The sequence below is a fragment of the Anas platyrhynchos genome, chromosome 1, assembly GCF_047663525.1.
Source record: "Anas platyrhynchos isolate ZD024472 breed Pekin duck chromosome 1, IASCAAS_PekinDuck_T2T, whole genome shotgun sequence".
Classification (NCBI taxonomy): Eukaryota; Metazoa; Chordata; class Aves; order Anseriformes; family Anatidae; genus Anas; species Anas platyrhynchos.
In genome coordinates, this window is record NC_092587.1 from 101,738,287 (window position 1) to 101,754,736 (window position 16,450).

The 16,450-nt window shown below is 34.3% G+C and overlaps 1 long non-coding RNA gene across 8 annotated transcripts in view; it reads left to right on the forward strand.

Annotated features, from left to right (window-relative positions):
• The window catches only part of LOC106017845 (uncharacterized), a 53,205-nt gene that overhangs the window by 20,210 nt on the left and 16,545 nt on the right, over nucleotides 1-16,450 (forward strand). For 4 of the 8 annotated variants that reach the window (XR_011806672.1, XR_003494733.3, XR_011806673.1 and 1 more), the window contains exons 3-5: nucleotides 11,211-11,334; nucleotides 14,259-14,392; nucleotides 14,565-14,672. This is a non-coding gene — a long non-coding RNA (uncharacterized lncRNA). Of the gene's footprint in view, nucleotides 1-2,889; nucleotides 2,949-11,210; nucleotides 11,335-14,258; nucleotides 14,393-14,564; nucleotides 14,673-16,450 lie in introns of all 8 variants that reach the window. The other 4 variants (XR_011806676.1, XR_011806675.1, XR_011806674.1 and 1 more) reach the window with 2 other exon arrangements.

The window sequence follows — 16,450 nt, forward strand, 5'->3', positions numbered from 1 at the left end:
CTCTCATCTGTATCGTTCCCTCTCAAGCAGAGTTGGTGAAGAAGAAAATATACTTTTATGGCCCTTTCTGTCTGTGCAAAATCACACCGTGAAGGGATAAAATCTATTTTGCTCTAGGACATGATAATCTCCATCAATAGGATCTGTGGTCTACCTTCTAAGAGCTTGTGTGTCTTCCAGGCCAGTTCCTCTCTCTGACAGCCATGTGAAAGCAAAGTCCCCTCTGAAGCCTCTTCTGATGGATTTGTATTGAATGGGAGAAGCTCAGAGAAACCATATCCATAACCAAAAGTGATAGAAACTTCTCATCTCACCTTTCCTCATTGGATCCCAACCTAGTTTACTTCTTTCTGTGTGCTCCATAGTACCTTCTCACTCCTCCTTTTCCTCATTCCCTCAAAGCTGCTTGTCTTTCTCTCTTTACCCACTGAAGCAGTCATTTTATTACAACTCTCTGAATCTATATATCCCTAATATTTATTTGTCATTTCTGGGAGAAATCAATGAACACATTTCACCCTAAATACAGGTTTACAGTTACAAGAGCAGGAATAGTCACAGTATTCTCACTGATATTTTATCAGTCTCATATATTGAAATTTGGACACAGTCTCAGTGATATTCTAATGGTAAGATGTATCAGTTATATTAATACTTTTATCTTAAGACATTTACTTTTATTGGTGTTATGTCTGTATAACAAAATGACAGAAAAAGGAATTGTCTTAATTTTGTATTGTCCAGGAAACAGTGATTATGTTCCTGAACTTTGAAGTATTTTTATCATTTTGTATGGAATTTTACATTTTGAACATTTGGGAGAGATACAAATTTGTGCTGAAATGTCACACTTCTTGTGTGAATGAAAATAAGTTTCCTCCACATTAGATCACATTTTTGGTACACAGTTTTTCTACATCCATGTGAAAGCACTTGCCCTTTCTTTGATAAAGACAAAAATTTGGTTAGCCAAAGCTGTGTTTCCTCAGAACAACACCAAATATGGTTTGAAAAAAGATTACAGAACTTTATGACTGGTTCTCACAAGGCAACTAGTTAAATGGTATTTTGCTTGATGGAACACTATGAACAGAAAGTTGAAATGTGTTTATTTAGATGTTACCATCACCTTCATTTCCTGATTTGTAATGTTCTGTTTGTTAATAATATAAAATAACAGTAAAACCTATTTACAACTAGGTTTTGAGTTCATCTTTAACCTATTAGTGGGTTTTGAGAATTTTTGACATGTAGGTCAAAAAAAATCAGGATGTCTTACAGTAAATGGAACACTCGAGCATCTGTGTAGCCTAAAATTTCCAGACATTTCATTTCTTTCTCAAATACTGAAGTAGAAAATATTTTTTTCTTTATGGACAGTCATAAGAACATCTTTGACATCAACCGCTTTCAGACAAATTACTACGGATAATGGTGAATATTGAGTGTTTTACAAGGGTTGGCACCATGCATCTTCAAAACATCTTCCAAGAACAAACTTCTAAATATTAAAATACTCTTTATAGACTGCAGAAATCTCAGGCTTTCTGCAAGCAAATCTTACCATTCTGAGATGAATGGACCCAAATGAACAGGGAGTATTACATACAGGAGAACTGTTTTTCTGTTTGTAAGTGCTCATGAGGAATGACATTTTATGTATCTGGTCACATTGGTGCAAAAGGGAGAAGGCCCTTCTTGTATGGATACAAGTTATAACAATTGTGTACCCTATCCGTTGGGTACAAATTCCAAGCCTTTTCTTTCACTTTCTTTACTGGAATGAATTCCAAACCCCTTCTACACACATTCATCAGTGAAGTTCAAATGACTCCACTATCTCAAAGACCATATTTTCAAAATGGAAATCCATAGTTTATTAATCTTATTTCAAATTTAATTCACTTGAATTCAAGATCACTTGAATGCAAGGTATATTTCTTCAATCAGCTCTTCTTTTTTTTTTCTTTGCCACTTACCAAAGACTCATTTAAAACAGCATAAAATCCTCTCTTGTTGACTCAGTAGGTATTTGGTAAATAAACCTGCTTACTATTATAACCTGAAATCACAGACATTGTACTTAATGTTAATTATCCAGTCTGTATCTGTCATCTTAATTCTTTTACTTTCTGGTGTATATACCCTTTGATGTTTGTGTTATAAGTAAGCTTCTTTAATCTTTCTTTTGCATTTCCTTGAAAATTAAGTGTTATAATTGTGTTAAGTGTTATAATTGATGTTTTGTTGCTGTTATTCATTGGTGATTATAATTTTGGGGACAGTTTCATCCCTTCTTCCTTTCAAGAACTTTGGAGAGCAAATCCACCTCTCCAGGACTCAACAGTTGTTGTGGTATTGTCCAGAAATTATAACCAGGAAATGGTATAATTTCTATATAATAGTATCTTAAGAGTCCAGAGGCTGAGAAGCACAGCAAAAAAATGATTACTGACCTTAACCAATTAAAACTAAACCCTGTGAAGACTTATTATAGTTCTGTTCCTGTAGTATCTGCTCTTCCGTCTTGTACCAGTATTACATTTTGCTGCTTGGACATCTTAGTTTACAAACAACTCAGATGTTTCTCACTGTCCATATCAATTTCTGTCTTCCAGCTCATTGATATTTCTTTACTCTTTGCTGAATCCCTATTTACCTGTTATTTTTCTTTTATATACTAAATCCAGATGGAGGAACTTTTGCCTGATTTTTTTTTTTTTTTTTGTAACCTTCTTACACTACTGCATTGTTTCTTTCTTTTTTCTTTTTTTTTTTTTTTTTTTTTTTTTTTGTCATTTAAACCTCATTAAATGCTACTTAGTTGGATCATTTATTTTTGATTTGCTACTTGGCATTTGTGCAAAGGTGCATTTGTTGGCATTTCAGATGGAGACCTGTACTCTTGGGACATGCATTTTTTAATGAGCAGCCTGTATGAATATATGGTAAGTATATACTCAAAATAAATCACTTTGAATGCATTTAGAGCTCAGTACGAATGTGTTTTTTTTTTTTTTTGTTTTTTTTTTGTTTTTTTCTCCAGGCACCTTCCTTTTTTTTTTCCTTTTTTTTTTTCTTTTTTCTTTTCCTCCAGACAGACTAGCATTACAATCACTCTGTCACTCAGAGTGCCTAATGCGAAGTTAATGCATTTTCTTCCTAAACAGTTAAGGTCAGAGCTCCATACAGTGCTTGAAATTGATGGCTTTTGGTATTAAGAACATTTTCATGAAGATTTTTCCATTATATTCAATCCTGGCCAACACAGATGCAAACTAAACAACATAAACCTCCTGCAATGTAAGGCCTCAGAGACGAATGTACAGCTAATTCATACAAATAAAAATAAATTTAAGTTCAAATAACCATACTTTAACATACCAGTTCTCCTCCCCTTCCCTCTCCTCTTCAAAATTCAATTTCTGATATTATAAAGTTCAGAAAACAGACTACATAAGTATATGGAAAATAACCCAAAACACTGTAGTGAAGATAAGGTGCATAAGCTAGAATTCCTAAGAGAAGATAGTCCCTGTGATTCTGTTTTCTGATATTTACCTTCTCCATCAGGTTAGACAGTTTTCTAGACTGAGCATTGCTATAATAGCAGTAGCCCAAGGCAGTTGGTTCAACGTGAGACATCATGAAATCTGGAAGATATAAAGAGAAAACTGACTAAGGAATTTAAATCACAAAGTCTTGTTGGTAGTTGTAGCTGAACTTGTTCAAAATAATGTAGTCAGATGTCATATGTGAACAGTGTGTCTAGACAGAATATTCAAACAACAAGGCTGAATATTTACTTTATGCTTTGTGCTATGGACAAATGAATTCTCTGCTGTCATCTTGACTTGTGTTGTTGTGAAATCAAATCAGCACCCAGTATTCCCAACATACCTAAACACAGAAGAATTTTCAAACACACATTCTTACTGAACTTTTCTGTTTCTATTTATTAGTTTATTAATAAGGAACAGGAGGTAATGTAAAAGAGAAATAAACCAGCATCATGGCATAAAGTTTCCAAATATTATCATACAAAAGAGATTTATACCTGCACAGAAATATTCTACTCTTCATGTTAAATATAAAATGTATTGATCTATTTGTCCAACCACAGAAACATACACTTAAAGCTCTGTGAATTCATTATACAGTCGTTTGTATAAGTATACAATATCTATAGGTCATTAATATTGATTAATACATAATATCAGTGCTCACATTTGCACATATAAATTCATAATCTATGTGTATTCATTTCATGGATGATAATCTATAAAATTGTTCTTCAGTGTTCTAAGGCTCTTGAAAAGTCCTCTGTTAATGCAGTGATACAGAATAAAACCCACAGAAATTAGAAACTAAAAATTATGGAAGAGTAATGGGACATACAACCTAAGAAAAATGGCCTTCATCTATAAACATCTCATTGTCCTGGAACTTCAGGTTTGGTGTTGTGTATGTGTATATATTCCTTCTATAGTAAGCAGGGCTCATGTGGCTTCATTCTGTGATGTTTATATGTCCATAAACAACATAAATATGTTTGTTATTGTTATATGTTTATTATAAAAATAAACAACATATACACATAAATATGTATAACTATATGGAAAATTTTGAAGTAAAAATTTTTTTATTCCTTAAATATAACAATAATAATATACTTCATTTTGATATATAAATGTAGTTAAAAATATAAAGGTAAAAAAAATATAGTGTTAATTACATCATTTAGCTAATTATTGCATAATCTTAAGAAAGTTTCAGCTATAAAATGATAATATAAAGGATGTATTTCTGATACTTACAGAACTTAATTATTTGTTCACTGATATGTATGCAACTTCGGTGTAGTTTTTCATTCTGAAATATTATACCATGCTTCTTATTCTGTGGAAGTAAACACAGCATTTTCCAATAGTTAACAGGGATGGAAACAAGAAAAGAAAAATAAATAAATAAATAAATAAATTGGTTTTCAGAATCATTACTTCTAAAGCTTGTTGCCTTAAGTCCTGGACCATCCAAAACTGTTTTGTGATCCTATATGTTCTCATAAACTCTCATACCAGCTCAACTGTGATACCAGACAACAGAAAATCTGCACTGAAAGTGTGTCTGTCCCACTCAAAAGAAAAACTTAATAGAATGAGAAAAATCAGAAATAAAACTTAAAGACACAGGAAGCTGAGTTTTTAAGTTTCATGACTTCCTTACAGCATTTATTTATCTTGCTTGCAGATTTAAAAATGTATGAATGAATGTCATGGCAACGCAGAGAAGACATAATGAACCATAAACCGTGCCATCCAATTTACTTAAGTATTTGAGCTCTCCAGAGATTCCAAGCAACCAAAATTTCCAAACAAAACAATCTGATTTGATTCTTTTTTTTTTTGGGGGGGGGGCTTAAGTAAAATAATGTGACTTCATTATCAGTTGTATTCAACAGATTAAAATAAGGGACAGTACACCTTTCTACTTTAAAGCATCAAAATACGCTTATTAAATTAGATTTGTTTACAGTATTAATACTGCATTTAAGGCAGTAACAGTTCTGGATACAGAACTACATCTTTTATCCTTGTTGAAACAGGATGTTTTGGTCCTGTTTCTTAAAATGTAACCTGTGGGTGTGTGTAGAAAAAGAGGAACATGTATGACATTGTGCCTGTATTACATTAGCCATATATAAATTGTTTCATTTTTATATTCTCAGCTAGAAATCAATGCCACTTCCAAACCCTTGAATAATCCTTTACAAAACTGTTTCAGTGGTTTACTTTATTTTTAAAATTAGGTTTAATTTTGAATGTTTATACATGAGCTTTAAGTTTATTTATTGTCCCACTTCCTTAAAATTGCAGGATGGTGCCTGTGTAGTTTTCCTAAGTTTCAGTAGTCAGGCTGTATGTTACAGACAAGTCACTCTTGTTTGATGGACCATAGGCATCAGAACACCACTTGAAATTACCCAAGAAAATTTTGCACAGTGGTAACCTTTGATAAGTAAAAGTCAGAAACCTGTTAACAGCAATATGTTTTAATATGTTTGCATTTCCTTTGGTATGATGCGTAGACATGGAAAGCCTCCAGTTTCATTAAATAACACTTTCTCAGACTATTTCCCATTTTGTGTTTGAGACTTCCAAACCCAGAGATATTTTTTCTATATTTAATAGCCCACAGTAGATAATTCTTCTGTTAATTTACTCAAATTGTCACTTGAATTTAAGAAGTAAACTTTAAGCACTCATCTTTTGATACAGTGCAACATATTGTATGACAAATCTCCTCCTTTTCACCGTTTTGAATCTGCTGCCTCTCAAGTTCATTTGTTGATGTACCCCCTCCCATTCTTGTTCTCTACAAGCAACAGTAAGAAATCAGTCCATGGAACTGCCACGGTGGTTCCATGGACTAGATTAATCAATGCTCTTACTTGTTACTACCGATTTTTTCCAAGAAAATGTTCTTCTGTTTTGTAATGCTGATGCAACACTATTAATGCTTTTAACAGCACAATGGCTAATGATGGAATGAAAATATATTGTATTTTTTCTCACTCAACCTCCACATTATTTAGTCCCCCTCAAATCAAGATTATATTGTACTAAAAAAAAGTGGGTTGGTTTGTGATTTTTTTCCCCCTTTATTCTGACCAGTAGCTCACTCTGTGTTAAAGTAAACCAGTATGTTATTGTGCACTGGTATTATAAGCATATATATGTGTGTGTGTGTATATATATATATATACATATATATATATATGTACCAACATACATGTTTCTGTAGGGGATCTTTCCACAAAAGGCTTAACATGCTGTGTCTAAATTATTTTCTTTTTGTTTGGAACAGTGTGGTTTTGGAGCAAAACATGACTGTCTCCTTTTACTGCACGTTGATTCAGTTTTCAGAAAAGTTTTGTTTATCATTTTATGAGAGTTTATTCAAGTTGTGTGGTAATTATATCACTTTTTAAAATATAAAATTTTCACTGTTCATTTGCAATTATAATATATTCCTACACACCATCGCATATAGCTAATGACACGGTAAGCTTATGGTAAAAGTTTTCTTTTGTCTGTTTTGTTTCAAATGTTAATTCTCTCAGTTGTAGAACCTTCTACATTCATTGCTTTGATAAACATTAGTAGGTACATGTGTAAAAAATATCATGACTACAGAAAGATATTACTGGAATACAGTGTTATCAGTGAAAAATATCAAGATCTAATTGGAACACACTGAAATCTTTCGGTGATAAATCATGCGCTTTTTATTGTTACATTTTACTATCTTTTTAAATTAGTTTTGGAAGCATAAGTGGCTTACTCACATCAAGTACAAACTAGAAATGGCTGCACTGAAGGGAAGGACATATCAGTCCTAAGTTACAAAAGCAAAGTTGTCCATCCAAATGGTCATTTTGCCATACTCTGTTAAAAAAATATTTTGCCAATGGATGGTATCATGGGTCACTGATTTATTTCTCCTAGTGATCTTCACCATGGTAATGCATGAGCGTCTAACCTATTTATTGCTGAGACTATAGATCTGAAACGTTCCAATGCTGTCATGGAAATGTTTGTAGGAGGCAGTTTTTCATTAGTGACCACTTCAAAGTGGCTATGTTCATGCCAGCTGAACTTTGTATGACTTTTGGTTAGAATGGTTGTTTGTTAGGGAAAAGCATTTTATCTGCCCCTTTGGAAGTTGTTTAAGTGTGTTCTCCTGGTTTGTGGATCATCTGTATTTGCAAGCACACTGAAGATACATTGCAGGTTCAAGGACAGTTCATTCATTAACCTTTGTTTAGAGATTTGGGAGTGAAATTCTTGTGGATTCTTCTAGAACTAATTTCAGATTTCTGCTGATATTTGGTATACAATAATCCTAAGGCTAAATATAGAAAGGAAAAAATGTTTACCCTATTGCAACATGAATCTGAAAAAAAAATTAAAAAAAAATAATTTTTGAGTTTCTTTTTTGTAACAAGTTTAATTTCTTGTAGGTTTTCAGGGTAGGAATTCAGCTTCTCTGTATGTTTTGTCAATATAAAATACACAGGTCATACACCGTGGTTTGCTTTTTGCAATTTTAAGGGGCATGTTTCATTTACTAACATCACTAGTATTTTATAGGCACTTTTTTCAGATGATAGGCAAAAATTGAAGCAGAAAAATGTTACTGCCCCGTCTTTTAAAACCTTTTGTTTTCAGTAGTGTTTTGCAATGTTGACACTTGCACAATATGTATATAAATATACGTATGTCAGTGCTTAACACATAATACCTCCAATGTGTTAGGTATTGCTGACTTTGTGTAAGTACAACATAAATCTATTGTAAAAAAGTGTTTATAAAGAGAATAAATAATAGTACTTTACCTTTCATAAAAGGCAAGAACAACACAAAGCAACAGTGGATGAAGATGTATGTTATTTCAACACATACTTCATTGCAACTTTATTAAATGCAGCAAAGCATTAAAAGGAAAATAGCATAAACTTTTTATCAGGAGTTTTAACAAAATCCTCAGAACACTTGAAACAGCAAATGGTAAAGTTTAAATCTAGTAAGTGAGAATCTGACTAATGAATTAACTATTGTAAAATGAAAGGCTGGAAACCTTAAACAAGACTACACTAGTCAAGAATGTAAAATGCTGGGAGCAGGCTTAGACATTTTCAAGTTTAAATTATGAACCATAAATCTTTGGGTCTTTATGTCTGCATCATGTGCTGTAGAAACAGTAAGGCAGGAGCCTGTTCCCATTCTTGGTATGTAGTTGTGGAATGGGGTTACGGGCATTTCTGATTAAAAAAAAAAAAAAAATGATAATAATCACAGCAGTTTATTAAGTACCTTTATTAAGTACCTGGGGGAGCACCCCACCATGGACCTTACCAGGCTTCCATGTCTGCCTTACTGTTACCACTTCTGGGTAAGCACCTTGCTTGTCTGTAGAGACTGGTGGAATGTGTCAGGAAAGAGTAGAAGCCAAAGCTCTGCTTTCTGCAACTTTAAGGGGTATGTTTCAAATGCCAATATTATAAATACTTTGCTGGCACTTTTTTTATTTTTTTTTATTTTTTTTTTTGATAAGCTGTTAGACCAAGCTTTGCATGACAGAGAGCACAACTTTGTTTGCATGACAGAGAAAACAACACGAGTTGTCCTTATGTCCCAAGGAAGATGACGGTAGGGGAGGTGAGAGGGAGGTGGCCATGGCTCTATGGAGATGGTGGTGATGGGGCAAGAGGTCACTCCAGCTCATTCCAGTGCTGGTGAGGTCTGGCCACAAACTGGTGGTGGAGTCACAAGGGAGCCCCAACTTTGGAAAAGGCAGATCTTTGAGACAAATCCCATGACATGGAGCATGGCTGCTGCATGGCACGGCTGCAGGCCACCCCATGGTGCCTGACTCGGGAGCTAAAGGCTGCTTACCAGAGGCCTGCCAAGAAGTAAGCAGGTGTAGCCTATGTGTAACCTAAGTGCTCTGACTCTGCCCTGGGGTAGGAGTGGAGAACTAGACTTAATGGTTAGGATCCATTAAAGGATTTCAAATCAAGTGAATGTGTGAGACCAATTTACTATCTATCAATCCTTTATACCAGGATGAGTTTCTGTATTTTGTTTTCTTGCATCTGAAAAGGAAAGCTCTGAGGGTAAAAATTTAGAATTCAGAAATATGCCAGTTTTAATAGTTGCAATAATAGTACTTTTTCTTGAAGGATCTGAAATAAGTTAATGCATTCAACTTGTCAGACCATAATTGTGGATTTCAATTATGTAATAAATGCCCCTTTTATTTAGTTCATGCAGTGTTTTTCCTTGACTTTTAAAACAAACAGCTACACACAGCAAAAATTTGTAGGAAATGCAGTTTGGTTATGAAAACTTCAAAAACAAATCACCTATTATGGGAGCAAATTCCCTTATGCTGAGAAATAAAAACCTCAACAAAATTTTTATTTGCAGAAGAAATATCAGCTTTTTGCAAAATGTTTAACAACTTCTTAGAAAAGCCGGCTTTGATTGTACTTAATATTTTGGGTTTTATTGAAAAAGGTGGAATATTTCATTAGAAGTTTTCTGCCTCTTGCCTTTTGGTTTGTAGTAATTTTTCACTAATGAGAGACAATGTTTTCCGTGCAACTTTGCTAATGAGACTTTCCTGGAATTCTTGTATGTGAAGACATATAGTGGCTGAAGCTAAGTCCTTCAGAAACTTATAAAGTGTTACTTAAATCAATATTATCTGCAGAGCAAATGAAAATAAGTGTGTGTGTTGTTTTAAACCTGGCAATGTTGCAATATTTGATTACAGCATGTGGTAAAATTGAGATTAAGTAAAACTACTTGAATATCTGATGTCAACACTAAAACAGAAATTTGGGTTCATGAATTAAAGATACTGCTCAGAAGCCACCAAGGTTTCTGCAACACTGTAGACCAGCTTGCATTAAAATGGAAAAGAAGAAGAGCTGGGATTACATTCCTTGTTCTCTCAATCTGGACCAGTTTAATTTTCTAATACTCTTATTCTGAGTGCAAGAGGATCTTTTCCTAATTTTTAAAAAATAGTATCACCTTTTCTTTTTCTCTCACCAAAAATCATTGGGCTTAATTGCAGGATAGGCAATTGAAACAAAGAGTAGATTGGTTATTTTTATTTTCCTCTATGGCCCTGTAGTTGTAGATGCACTAAATGAGTCAAAAACTGTGAATAAACCACAGTCTTTTGATGAAGTGAGATTTAATTCACTATCTGTTTAAAGATGTCTTGTTACTCATCTGGATGGTGCTGTAGTTCTTAAAAAGGAAGATTAATCAGATTGTTTCCTGTGTTGAATATGTTCTTAACTGGTTGCTAGATGTTCTTGTTGTCATGAATCCAATCTCTAATGACGATGAAGATTATTTCTTTAATAGCTTACCATGGATAATACCATAAATACAGAGCCCACACTAGCTATGCTAGGTAGTTTAAGCAACTATTTTACACTGCTGCCAAAAATCTCAGAAAAATATGCAGAAAATCTCACAGAAATAAATATTTTTTAAAATGTTTAATGAAAAGAACCAAGGATCTGGAATGAAGGTTGTTTTACTCTTTATTAAGCCAGATTTACATGTTTGTTGTTTGAAAATGTTGAGCACGTTACACTAAAAGTTGAAGTTTGTTTTCTCTGAAAGGTCCTGGTACGTTTATCAATTTGTAGTTCCATGGATGTCAGATCCCCAAAACCTCTGCATAAATTTTAAGATCTTTGTCTACCATCACATGTGAAAGCAGAGAAGTTATACACCACAATTACTAGTAAGTTATTTTATTTTTGAATCATGGTAAAATGTTGAATGCATGTCATACGGACGTGACATTCATTTAATTTACTCAGTCCACAACCTCTTCAATCTGCACTTTGATTTGTTTCAGATGCTCTGGTGAGAAACACTAGGAAGAGATATGAATTACAGAATTTAATATATATATATATTTTTATTATAATTATTATTTTTCCTCCTCACCTTATATTATGCCAGCTCTGGCCTCCAGCTGTTATTCATAAATTTCTTCCTGAGATATATTTCAAAAAAAGATCTTTATTTGTTACAATATGGAGGAAACAATGATCTAGTTGCTTTTAAAGCAGCATATGTTTAATATCTCTAGCTCAATTCTTTCTTCCAAGGAACCTTTTAATAAAAGCTCTGTTTGTGTGAGAGAAAAATTAAGATATGTTTGATAGATATTAGGGAGATGATGCAAATCAATACAAAGCCAGAGAGAAATGTTTCTGCATCTTACTACAGCACTACTTGTTAATCTATAGTGTGATTATATTATACTCTGCATATACTGTACTATTAGTATATCTGTTGTGAATTTGGAGTGTGAGCAATGCTGCAGGTCTTTCTCAGACCTGTTTGTGAAAATTGTGTTGCAAATATTTCATTTTGTGTTCAAATTGTTCTTCACACTGAGTTTTTCAGACTGGACTTTTGATGTTAGACATTTGGTAAATCCAAAGGAAAATTTGATTTCTTCCTCTCATCTGGGACAATAATAAGCTATGGTTGTTTTCAGCATTTTTTGGAACACCTTTTGAATTACAAATCCTTCGAGTACCAAAATATGTGTTACCCATTCTCCTACCTGCAGGGCCTTTCTGGCTGGTGCAATTTGCTCTTCTGTTAAATGGCTACTCAATAACCTTCCAAGGCTGCATGAGACCTGTGACATAGTCACTGAAAGGCACTGTAGGTAACATCAATGAACCAGTGAGCTGTACTTATTTCTGTGAACACTGGCCATTTGGCTATGCTGGAGACCATGTCACATCTCTTGACAAGTCCAGACACAGGAACAGTAGATTTATTTTATTTTATTTATTGACATTGTGCTATACAGATAAGCAAAACACACTATATTTTATGAATGCAGACACTTTCTTCCAGTTTCTTGACTGTATCACACGCTGCCTTATTCTTCTCTTCTTCAAAGAACAGCTAATTTTTCTCACAGCTGTACAGAAAGGTTCAGATTTTAGAGAATTGTTTTATTTTCCTCTGCTGTAGTTAAATTACTTAGATTCTGAAAGGTGTCAATTTATTTCTCCTACTTAAGAGTCCTCTGCAGTAGTTCTTTGTTTCTTGTGTGAACGTTATGCCAGATTTACTGTAGACATCGTAATAAAGAGTAGGCAGCTGGAACTATGCTTTTCTAATGTCAAACAATCTCTGTCAGCATGATTGTTCTTCCTGTATAGATTATTTTTGTTTGTGTTTGTTTTTCTGCTTATATAGTAAAGCCACAAGGGATGTAACACTAGCCAACCTGCAATGTCTAAGCCCTTATGTAGTTGAATTTCTCAGTGTGCCTGTAGAAAACCAAAACATGCAAATCCCATATTGGATGGCTAACACAAATCAGGTTCATTTTCACAGTGCAGCTTTGAACAATTCTAAGTATTCCTGTCATGTTGCATTTTACATAACATTGCCATTATACATGGAATACATTTAGACATCTCAGAGGTGAACATAATGGGTGTAGTGACGAGGAATTAGAAATTGTTGGGAATGCTTGCTGACCTTAGCAAGCTCAGAAATACAAAGAATCAATCTGTCTATCATGCAGATCTTGGTAAAAAAAAATAAAGAATAAAATGCATTTTTGGTACTAAAATAATGCATTTTTGTCAAAGTAGCAATCGTCTTCTCCAGGATGACCTGATATGTACTATTGTATTACTGATAACATGTATTATTTACATGTTTCTACTTAAATGAACTGTATTGCTTGCATGCTTGCTTTCTCATTTTGCTCCTAAATGGCTTTTTAAAATGTTTTTTCTTAATCAGACATTTTCCCAGTCTTCACCTCTCTCCTGGTGAGTTGGTGAGTTTATGCCTTTGCTCAGACTTAGATTTCTTGTGAGATCCGAGGACAAGTGGTATGAAGAGGCGGGACACCTGCTTTTCTAAAATTTGCTTTGCTAAATTTGGAGTTTTCATGGCCTGTGAATCACAGCTCTTTAAATAGATGGAAATTATGCCTGCAGAAGGGGTGGCAGCTCCTCCTACTGCTATGGTTGCAGGCAAATGGGAGCACAGAGCTGGGAACTAACTTCCCACAGAGCCAAGTCAACAGCCAGAAGGCAATAGGAGCTTGTTCTTCCAGGGGAAAAGGAATCCTTACTCCCTTCAGAAGGCACTGTATGTAGCTGAGTGCTGTGTTCAACAGGAGCTGAGAAAGAGAAGGAATCACTTTTTACAGATGAGAGCCTGCTATTCAGCAGGGTGGTGTTAATTGACTTCCAAGAAAGGGAAAGGCCCTTCCAAAGCACCAATATGACTACGACTACCTCAGCATCTCCAAAATGAGTAGTGGCACTGTGATGCCAAAACCAACCAACCAAACAAACAATCCAAACCCTGAAAAGGTGTTGCACTCATTACTAAGCTTACACACATAATGACTTCCCAGACACATTTTGTACTCTATACCCCATTTCACATGTTCTTTTTTTGCCTGAAAAAATGACAAGTTAATAATAAGCTAAACAACTAAAAGATTAAGAGATTTACAGTTCTAAAGTAAATTTTATTTATTTATTTATTTATTTTTGTACACATAGAAACCTCCTCAAAGCATTTAAGACTGTTTCAAAGATGTCAAGTTTGCATGTGCATGTTCAAGTAATTATGTGCTATCCTCCTTCTCTTGCTATGGCTATGCAGGAACGTTTCAACAGCTGAAAAGCATTTGGAAGTCACATCCAGAAACATCCGGACACCTGTGTTACCACCTGTCTCCACTCTGACTTAGGTAGAAAGTCCCTCCAAGTAGTTGTTTCTCAACAGAGCAAGATCAGGTCAGTAAGTCTCTTCACAGTATCAAAAGCTGTGAGCACTAAAAGCTAAACTGTGAGGTGAAGACTCTTCACAGGATGGATATTTTATATTTTTATATAATGTGGTACATATAACTGAAAGGAACCTCAAATGATAACATTGTGAATTATGACAAGATGCTGGTTCTTCTAGCTACTGACAGGCATTTCACTGTGATGACCAGGTGGCTGAGAAGCACTATGTCTGTGTCAATGTTTCCTGTTGCTGCAGGAGTTCTGTCCAGTGACTTTCACATCACAGGTGAGTAAAATTCATGTAGTAGTATATCATTTTGGAATTAAGCAGGAAGGCAAACTCAGTTTTAAGCTGGCAAAGAAAAAAAATCTTTACAGCCCTGAGTGTGTGTGTGTGTGTATATATATATTATTTTTTTTGGGGGGGGCGGGGGGGTTGTAGGTCAGTATTCTTTGCAAATAATGGCCGAGTTGCCTCTAATAGAACCTTCCATAGCAAATTTTATGTATTTTGTCAACTTTTCTATGTTGTATGTAATTTTTCATCATTTTCAGTTAAGAGAAGTCATAAACACCCATGGCAATCTATAGGATTTTATTTTTTTTCAAATGTCCACTTGCAAAGGATAACATTTATTTTAATCTTGTTTGCTGACTTTCAAATCAATGCCCTGGTAGTGTCTGAAGATTACTTGCAAAGCATTATATAGTAATAGATGTGGATTGTGTATGTGCTTTTGGCAGTTACTTTTGTGGATACATATAAAAGCATGAATAGCTTTTCTTCAGCCTTTTACTGAAAACTTTTTTCTTGCTCTTTACTGTAGGTAAGAAAGATTGACCTAAATAATTCTTTCATAGGAGACTGTAGAATGTAGGACATGAAGAGCCCATCACAGCATTTCTTGGATATTCTGAATTGACTTGAACATGTCATTTATTCCCCAAATGGCAAAATAGTTGGAGATGCTGTCAGCCTGAATAATTAAAATGAAAATCAACTCTAATTACATGATCAAATGCGTTGCCAAAAGTATCATAATAGAAAATATTTTTGCTCTGAGTGATGTTTTACTGTAAAATACTTTCACTTGTAATATTGCAGTGATGTGTCACCTAGATTCCACCTTAAAGCTTTCATCTTTCTCTATGTAGGTTATACAGCGAACAGCATTTCGATCAGAAGTCTCATTGTGCATATTAATCTGAGGGGGATTTTTTCACTGTTCATATGCAGGTTTTGAGACAATGATTTTAAAAGGCTGATGGGATTTTTGGTATGTCCTCTATGAATAGTTACTATAATTGCTATGAATTTGGCCAGGTGTAGCTAAATAATGTTTCAGGCAAAGAAGTAAGAGGAAAGCTTTTTACACAATAATTTCCTGGGTAAGGTTTAACAAAATGAAAACTCATCAGAAACCCTGCTGGGATTCCATCAGCAAGCATTTATTTGCAGTTGCTGGTACACCTGCTTACACAGTAATAATACACCAGTGAGTTAAGTCACTATGCCAATTCAAATTAACTTTATTTTGAATCAAATGCTAGATTTTAAAACATATGATGGGCAAAAAACTATAATGCTACTAGATGCAAGCAGGAAACTGATGGGACTGAAAAAAAAAAAAAACCCACAACACACACACACATTTATTCTGGCCTTTTCTATCGCTGTTCTTCTGTATATTGATACATCCCATAAGAGTACCTAGTCTATTTACAGTGTGTATCTGAAACATATGCTTTTCCCCTCTGCTATAACTGGATTTTCTTTAGCAGGAGCCTTGCCATCTGCAGTATTATCTTTTTTTTTTTTTTTTAATCTTTTTTTTTTTTTTTTTTTTTTTTTTTTTCCCCGAAGATGATCCTGTATTTCAGTCTGGGGAGAAATTTCTTGAAGTGGACTTTTTTCTGTTTGCTCACGACCAGTGGGATTCTGGCTTTCATAAAATCAGTTTGGTCCTGTATGTGCTTGGTTTTGGCGATGCAATCACTAATCTTAGAAAAGAATCTAACACTATGCAATGAGTTTCTCAGTCTCTGGACTGACTTCCAGTGTTT